At 53.0% G+C, this 9,093-nt stretch overlaps 1 protein-coding gene across 4 annotated transcripts in view; it reads left to right on the top strand.

The window, feature by feature from the left end:
• Positions 1-5,772: 5,772 nt before the first annotated feature.
• The window catches only part of GRM8 (glutamate metabotropic receptor 8), an 893,584-nt gene continuing 890,263 nt past the window's right edge, over positions 5,773-9,093 (top strand). For 2 of the 4 annotated variants that reach the window (XM_042248770.2, XM_060415096.1), the window contains exon 1: positions 6,365-6,619. The gene's annotated coding sequence lies outside the window, so the exon portion shown is untranslated. Of the gene's footprint in view, positions 5,940-6,364; positions 6,620-7,604; positions 7,990-9,093 lie in introns of those variants that run through there. The other 2 variants (XM_042248768.2, XM_042248771.2) reach the window with 2 other exon arrangements.

The raw sequence follows: 9,093 nt of genomic DNA, 5'->3' as shown, positions 1-9,093 counted from the left end.
CTGCATTAATCATCGTTTCCTTCTCTCAGGCCCAACTATGTGAGGGGTAGGGAGGACTGGGCTTGTGAAGGATGTGGACATGGCCCCATGCCACTGGGTGCATCAGTGGTGCTGCGGGAGGATATGTGACCTGCTCAGCTTGACCTCAAGTGGTCCTTGGAGAAGCAGGAGCATTTCCCTTTTGTGTCTTCTAGGTAAGTGGGGACAGATGTTACCATGTCCATTTGCTGGCTTGCATCCTTGGGAGCTCCCTGGGTGAGATCTGAAACTGAACCTGAACGTGGAGGGCAAGGAGAGACTGGAGAATGAGGTGGACCACTCCAAATTGGTTTAATAATAATCAAGGCAACATCTGAGGCTTATCTAATGTGACTGTGAGATGAGTAGATGTTCGCATTGACTCACCAGAATCTTAAAAGTTTATATAGAAGCCTTAACTGGGTTCAGTTAAATGTTCAGTCCAACAAGCTCAACAGCACCTCACTCTCTCACAGTTGTGGCCACGACCTTGAAACAGCTGCTAGCATGGGAACGGGAGGCAGCTGTACACTCCAGGGACAGGTGAGGGAAGTGAGGGACCCCTGATTGTCTGGGGTCAGCTTGCTGGTCAAGAGGTCACGGCTTCTTGATGACCTCCTCCAACGCCACCTTATTGGAGTAACAATTATGTTCTATAACAATTGAATCTTTAAATTTCAGTGACAACACGTGAGAGTTTCTTGCTCTCCCAACAATTCAGTGTGGATGTTCTGGCAAGCAGGGTGCATTCCTCAGCTTGGCAATTGGAGGACCCAGGGCCCTTCCATCTTGAGCTGCCAATCCTAGGACCATGGAAATCTCTGCTTCCCACTGGAAGAAGGGGAAAGAGAGGGTGAGGAAGCATTTTCTTCTTGGTTTCCTTGGGCCAGAAGTGATCTGCATCACTACTGTTCATTCATTCTACAAAGAGCAGACACATGGCTCTGCCTGGATCCTAGATGCAAGGAAGGTAGGGAAATGTAGCCCCTGTGTGTGTGTGTGTGTGTGTGTGTGTGTGTGTGTGTGTGTGTGTGCGCACGCATGCATCACTTTCTTGTGGCAACTTCACACTACTGATGAATCTTGATTGGACAGGTCTCTGCCACACCCATAAGAAATTGAGGTGTAGAAATGTTAAAAGGTGAAAATGAAAGGACTCGTTAATGACAAATTTAGGGCAGCAGAGACTCACCCTTTTTTCCCCTTAGAAAATACTGGGTGGAACTTTCTTGGTTTAAAAAGAGTGGAAAAGAGAACGAGGAGCTTCTGTGACCACAGACTTGGGTGGCACGGGCTTCTCTCCTCCAGGGATTCTTGAGTTTGAAGGTCTGTTTCCCTAGGCTTTCCAAGTAAGCTTTTATATATTTAAATATGCTGCCTGTTGATTGGGAGGAGAATGATTTCCTGAAAGCAGTGGGTTTCCTATTTTAGGGAAAGTCATCAGAGTCACCTGGAATGTTTGCAAAACATGAAAACTCCCCAGGCCCCACAGGGGCAGCTGGCTTGATAATGTACTCTATTGTGGCTCAGTTGCTCACTCCACTACTGGGCCCTTCTTCACCTTTTTTTTTCAAGGAGGATCATTTTTTAAAAGAGTATTGAATCTGTTACAATATTGCTTCTGTTTTTTGGCTAAGAGGCACATGGGATCTTAGCTCCCCAACCAGGAATCAAACCCACATCCCCTGCATGGGAAGGCAAAGTCTTAACCACAGGACCACTGGGGAAGTTCCTTTCCTTTACCTCTTAAATAAACTATACTGGAGTGAGTTGCCATTCCCTTCTCCAGGGGATATTCCTGACCCGGAGACTGAACCTAGGTCTTCTGCATTGCAGGCAGATTCTTTGCCATCTGAGCTACCAGGAAAGCCCCTTCTTAAATAAACTGCCTGCCCTTAAATCTCAGGTTGTGCTCCTGGAGGAGCCCAGCTGAAGCCAGCAGGGATGCACATACATACTGTCATCAGTCCTCTCTCAGGAAACCCCTTCCATGGTGCCTGCAGGTAGGGGTGGGCTGATAGTATGGGGAGGGGCACACTTGAACTTCATTGGCCCTGTCTGTCAATCTCACACGTTTAATCTTGCTTCCAGGAGCCAGGGCTTTCATAAATTGAGCAAAATCCACACTGGTACACTCACCACCACTTGCAGACGGTCTAGCTAAAAATAATATATATATAGAGAGAGTCTGAGTTTCCAGAAGAAATAAATTTTATTCCCACTTTACTCTGTCAGCTTTGTCCCATGTGGGAGCTTCCTGCCATCAGTATTCCTCCTGGGTGAGTAGCCGCAAGTTTCTGAGTCTCAGTGAGTACCCCAAAGCAGGAACTGTGGCATAAATCTCCATGTGTGAAATACATATCACAGCTTGAGTTAAATGGACCCCAAACATATGGCATTGTTTTTTGCATTTTCTAACACATGGGCAGTTTTTCATGTTTAAAATCAATGGAAAAGTGAGGAGATTACAGGCAAATCTTCTTGGAGGATTAACCATCAGGAAATAGATTTGGCTGGCATAAATATTTAGGGGTGGGATGGATGATGAGGTCAGACACTTTCCAAAGACACATTTCCTACTGTGGTGTGGTAGCCCAAGGCGGGACCAGGCTGGTGGTTCTGGAATGAGCTGCTGACGTGGGCTGCAGCAAAAGGTGAGAGGAGCCATAGGATGAGAGCAGGCTGAGTCCAGCTGGGACTGCTGACTGCCTTTTCCATGTGACTGTCATTGACAGGGACCAGTGACTCCTGGAGACGGTCTCTCTTCCTGTGCCCTGACGTCTGTCTGGATTCTAACCCGTGTATAAGCTTGTCACTTGCTCAGGGGCCACCAGATACAGTCACTAGAAACACTCTTAGATATGTAGAATGAATCTGTTCTCTATGGACCAGATTTCACGTAGGATTGGGATGATAGCCCTGTTCTGACTTTCGAGAGTTAAAGAGGATGCAGAACTGAACATCAGTATTATACTTGCCCCTGTATGTGTTAGTTGCTCGGTTGTGTCTGACTCTGTGATGGCGTGAACTGTATGTAGCCTGCCAGGCTCTTCTGTCCATGGGATTCTGCAGGCAATAATATTGGAGTGGGTTGCCATATCCTTCTCCAAGGGGGTCTTCCTGACCCAGGGATCAAACCTAGGTCTCCCGCATTGCAGGCAGATTCTTTACCGTCTGAGTAACCAGGGAAGCCCAATACGTTCCCGGGAGAGGTCAGTTCGGCTCATCTTTCAGAGGGCTGCACCAGAAGAGGCTGCCATGTATGTGCTTGTGTGCAGGGCACCAGTTCTCCACAGGCAGTGATCAACAGAGGAAGAAGAAAAGCAGGCTCATTAGGCATTTCTCCCTGAGCAGCTCACTCTGCCTGGCCAGCCCTCCAAAACCACAGCCAGCTGTGCTGTCCTTGTTTCTGACATGGGCCCACCAGATTGCCAGGGCTCTGCCCTCTGTGCTCACCTGGGCGACAGCCCTGCTGGCCCCATGGCTGGTCTCTAGCAGATCCTGAAGGCTACCATGCAGTCAGTAGCTCTGTGGGCACAGGTACGTTTGGGCTGACTGCCTGTCTTCCCCTTTATCTCTCTCTCTCCCCGCCCCCCCCCCCCCCAAACGTTTTAATGCTCACATGGTAAAGCTGAGACAGATATCGCCAGTCTACAGTGTGGGGTGGGGTGGGGTGGGCTGTTGACTACGGAATCAGGCTTCTGAGTTTACCTTCCCACACCTGGGGGAGGAGGGATCCCTTTCAGTGGGTAAGAAAGTCCCCCAAACTTCATGTGCAGACATGTGGCCCATGAGCCCTCCCAGCCCCATCTCTGTATCAATGAAGGCTTTTTCTCTCTGCACTGCCCCAGGCTGCACTGTCTGCTGGTCACTCCCTTCAAGGCTACACTGTGCATTCACAGTGAATTGAGGATTCCCGGGTATAAACTTGAGGACAGGGGATCCAGCCCATTTTCTCTCTCCAAACTCTCCATCCTCCCAACAGCCCCTCATGTGTTGGGAGAGAAAAGGAATGGGAAGAGATAGAAATGAACAGAGAAGAGGTCTGCTGAGCTGCAAACTTGTAGATTTTTCTAAGTGACAAAGAGTGAGTGTGGCTTTATGAAACAGGAAACTTAGTACATTAATGCAACAGCCCCAGATAAGAAGTGTGTATGGGGCTTGGAAGCTGGGCAGCTCTGATTTCTGGCTCGAGGGCTTTCCAGTTGTGTCTCTAAGCCTCAGTTTCCTTCTTCACCTGTAGAGTGGACTTAGTAATTTTGATCACCTGACAGTTGATGTGAGAGCGAAAGAAGCCCACACAGGATAAGCAATATACAGAGATTAATGCAAGGTACCTGTCATCATGCTTACGAAGTTCATGATGCTTTGAAAGGTGTAATTCATTGCAGAGATGCCTACTGGGGAGAGAAGGCCTGCCTTGCACCGGGTCTGTCCTCCCCTCGTCAGTCCTCCCCATCTTCCACTGGCGGTTCCTTTCTCCTCCACGTTCCCACGAGGTCTGGACGGTGGAGAGAGGAGGCGCTCTGTCCTGGGCTCACTTGGCGGCCAGGGCAGGAGGTCGGGCCTGGGGCGCGTGCTGCAGTTGCGTGCGGCCGCCTCTAGATGGAACTTTCTCACCAACACAAGGTTGGGTGGGCCGCAGCTCCCCCAGGCGCTGGGCGGCGAGGGGGCTCCCTCTTCTTTTTTCAAACAGGTGCGGGGTGCCTGGGCGGTGGTAGCTCGTGCGGGAGGGCCGCTGGGCCGTGGTTGTAGAGTCTGGTGGGCTTGCATCAGCTGGAGGCGAAGGGACTCCCGATTTCCCCTCGGGAACCCAGGAGCTGCGGGCGCGGGTCTCCAGGATTTTCCAGCCCCGCATCTGCGGCTGCTAAAATCACCTCAATAAGACGCCGGCTATCGTGCCGGCCCGCACCCCCTTATGCTCAGGGCCAGTAGCCGGCGGGTCTTGCGTCCGGGCTTGGGCTGCAGGGGCTCGATAGACGGCGCCGTGGGAGTCAAGGGCAGGGAGATGATCGCCCGAGCCGCCGGTCAAGACAAACGGCTGAGCAGCAGCGCGGCGCGAGCAAACTTTGCAGGGGAAGCGCGTGGCTGGAGGCTTTACTTTGAGCATCCCCGACAGGAAAGCGTGGGGCGGGACAGGTGCTGTCTACCGTGTATTCTTCCCCGGGACCCTTTTCGGAGCGGCGTTGATGAAGGCGAGCCCCGGGCTCGCGGTCCCGACTTCGGGCTCCGGGTGGCCTTGGTGCGGCGCTTACCGCGCGGTCCCGAACTCTTCTGGCATTCGGAGGCACTTAGCTGCTTCACAGCCATATTCCTCCTTCCAGCCGCCCGCACTTCTTCCTACCCTCCCTGCCACTATCCTCCCCCTCCCCCGCCCCGCCCCGCGTCTTTGGGCCCTCCCTTTTTTGTTGGGGGCAGGGCGGATAGGGTGATTTTTAAAAATCAGAACTATTGACATTTCTGTTCCCCGCATCGCTGAGGACTGAGATGATGTAGCGCGGAGAGGGAATCTGCCGGCTGAGTGACCCTTTCCCTGCCCGCGCACGGGCAGCTCCGAGACACCGAAATCCAGGGGCTCCCGCCCCTCGGAGTTCCTCCTCCCGCTTCCCGGGGTGACTGGTTGGCGCGAAGCGATTGGCGATCCCGGGCGCGATCCCGGCCGCGGCTCCGCGCGCCGCGCGGGGTGAATGGCCGCAGGCGGAGGATCGGGAGGCGCGGCGCGCAGACCAATCGCGGCCGCCGGTGGGAGTATTTGTTATTCACATGGAAGAGACTTGGCGCCGGCAGGGCCAGCTCAGCCCCCTCAGCCCCGAGACCAGCCACAAGTGCGGCCGCGGTGCTCGCCTCGCGCGGCAGCGGCTCTGACATGGAGCGGCGGGCCCCCAGCGGGCTTTCTCACCGCGCCCTCTGCGGGGAGCAGGGTAAGACTCGCCGAGCAGTGGAAGGAGGAAAAGAGGAAAGCAAGTGCCCAACCACAGGAAGAAGAAAAAAAGCTCCCCACCCCTGAACTCTCCCCAAAGGCTGTGCTTGCGGAAAAAAAAAGAAAATTGCCCCGTTTTTATTCCTCTTTACATTTTCTTCCCCCAAACCACCCAGTGGCCAGGCAGGTGCACCGTCTCTTTCAGATCACTTTAGTGATCTGCTTTTCCGGCGTCCAAGTAGATGGCCTTGCGCACCCGTAGTCTGAGAGAGAACTAGTGGGCGGAGGTGACGGGAATGGGGGGGAGGCGAGGGAGAGTGGGCACCAGGGGGCGAGGGGCTGGCCGGGCATTGGAGCTTGATTGGGTGTCTGTTGATTTTACGTTGCAAAGAACAAGGCAGCCACCCCTCTTATCTTCCCGTGATTACATTCCAGTGAAGAGGTTCGGAAAAGAGGGAGGCTTTAGCATGAAACTCCCGAGGCTTGGAGATGTGGTCCCCCAAAAGTTTAGTCGGCGAATGGGAGACTGAAGGGTGACGGGAAGGGGCAGGCGCGCCTAGAGTGCTCGGATGGGGCGCGCGGCGGCAGGATTGTAAAGCGTTCTTCCTTGGACTGCCTGCCCGGGTGACCTCCCGGACCTACTCCTGGCGGAATCCGGACTTGCCCCGCCAAGATGACGAGGTACCTCCGTTCTGCGAATGTAACGGGAGGGATTTTCGAAGTTACAGGCTTCCAGGATGAGTTGGGGTAACCCCAGCCCCCCGCCTTCTTGAGCGTGGGGCTGGATGAAGCTAACCAGGATCTAGGGAAGATGAGGGGTCTCGGGAGAAGCCGGGTACTTGAGGCGTTCGCGGGACCCCACATCGTGACATAGGATACGTCTGCCTCGAGTTTGCATTCACCGAGTTAGCCCTGTGAGACTGGGATTCCCCCCCACCCCCCGCCCCTTTTCGGCTTTTGGGAAAACATTGGAGTTCCGTGTCCTACTGGGGATGGCGGGGGGCGGGGCAGGGGAAGGCGGAAGGAATGGTCTCAGGAATCTTGAGTTTAAAAAGCAAAGGCGAGGCACCCGACAGCTCCTCCGAAGCACCTGCAGCCAGCGTGGCCCCAGTTTGGCACCGACCCGCGCGGGGCGTGGGTACTTTGGGTGCCAGGTGCGTCGGGGGAGGAGGCGCTCCCTGCCCGGTCGCGCGCGGAACCTAGATTGCCCAGGCGCGCGGGGGGACTGGGGCGGCGCCGCAATACCCCGGCGGCGCGGGAAAGCCAGAGGACTGGGTAGTTCTCCTAAGGCCCTGGCTCTACCCGGAGCCTGGGTTCAACAGCCGAAGGAACTGAGAAGAAAAAGGAAGATGCGGCAGGGAAGAGGGGAGCGGGGGTGGGGTGAGTGGCTGCGGGCTGAAATCTCGGCAGAGGTAGAGAACCCTCTGAGCCGCACCGAGAGCAAGCCCAGCTGCTCAGCCAAACAGCTCGGAGATCCCTTGAGGTTCGTACAGTTGGTGAAAATATAACAGACCCCCTCTCTTCCACCCCCAACGTCTGTCGAACTGGCTCCCTTGGTGCAAATGAAATGCAGAAGGGTGTGCGAGTCACCCAACTGCGCAAGACCCCACCCCCCACACCCCTCCGCCCTCCAGGCTGCCCTGAAGACTTGTTTTCCTGGTGGCCCAAATTGCGGAGCCCAGGATCAGAGAGTATGTGAGCGCCTAGGAGAGTGGGGATGAAAACAGACCCACCCGCCAGCTGCAGAAGCCCCAAACCCTCAGACACCGAAGCGAGTCCCGCTTGAGGAGGAGTAAATGCCCTATTTGCCATTTGGGGGTGATCCCTTCCCGTAGACCTGACGGCGTGGGAGTCTCGCAAACACCCAAGAATAAGCTACCGTCTCGGCCACCACCGCGGTTGAATACAAATCCTGCCAGCAGACGAACTGGAAAACCGGGTTGGTGGTGGAGATTCTGATAAGACACATCTTAAACGGGAGAAATGCATGCGATGATAGCTGCTGTTTCGCTTGAAAGAAACAAATAAAAAAGAAAAAGAGCCACCAGCAGGTAGATCTTGGATAAACAGTTTATTGCACTCGACTGTAATTTCCATTTTCCGTTATGAAATTGTTTGTCAATAATTGCAAATGGCTACAGAAACCACGTTAGTTTACCTCGGTCACTTGCTTGTGACTGATGCCCTGAAAGATCTCTGTTGGAGACAGAATCAGCTGTATGAAATTCATTGTCTGGTTCTTGAAAATATGTGGTTTGATGATTTTGAAGGGAAAAGTTTACCCACCAGGGAAAATGAAGTAAGATTTTTTTAAATGCAGTTCTTTCATTTCAGAGTCAACTTACAGGTTGTATCATACTTGGTATAAAGACAAAGAAATCTTGCCTTTAAACCGGGGATTTGGGGAGGAACAGATAAGAGGAGGCTCCCGGCAGGCAGAGGATTTATCTAGAATAAAGAAAAAGATGCTGAGAACACAGCTCTTTACTGTTATTTAGGCTCCATTTGTTCTATTTGGTTGGTGCTCACTAGTTCTGCCCTCCTGCTCCTTTTACAAATTATTACTAGTTGAATAATTCTAAAAACATCTAATGCCAAAAGGAATAATAAAAGGAAGAGCTGGGCTCCAGTGAGTGAGGGAGAAAGTTAGAGGTCTGGAGAGATGTGCTGTTTTCAGAGTTGGCTGGGTAGGTTGCAGCTGCTGTGGGGCTTGTTTAATTGGTATTTGTGCAGCAACAACCCGCTGACATTCACATTGGCAACATCTCATGCCAATCATTGTGGAAGAACCGTTCCACTATCTTCAGGGCATGAGACACAGGACACTGTACACATGTGTACAGGGTCGCAAGGATTTTTTTCCCCCCTCCAACTTCCTTTCTCATCCTCTTCCTCCTGTAGTTAGGATGCCCAACAGAAAGAGGACTTTGCTTTCATCCGGGGAGTGGGGTTGCGCTGTCCCAGTATCTTAAAAAGAAATGGTTGCAGGGACTTATCTCTTAACTGGACCCACAACAAAGATCTGGCCACATCTCCATGCCTGTTGAATAGGCTGGTGTCTTAAGGTTCAGGTAATTGCTGATGTTTTCTTGACAGGACCTGGTTGGACATCACCAGACTCACTCGTGTAGTTTGCTCTGGTGGGGGCATGGTCA

This window comes from Ovis aries, chromosome 4 (genome assembly GCF_016772045.2).
Source record: "Ovis aries strain OAR_USU_Benz2616 breed Rambouillet chromosome 4, ARS-UI_Ramb_v3.0, whole genome shotgun sequence".
Classification (NCBI taxonomy): Eukaryota; Metazoa; Chordata; class Mammalia; order Artiodactyla; family Bovidae; genus Ovis; species Ovis aries.
The sequence above is the reverse complement of the archived record's forward strand: the minus strand, read 5'-3'. Positions and strand labels throughout refer to the sequence as shown.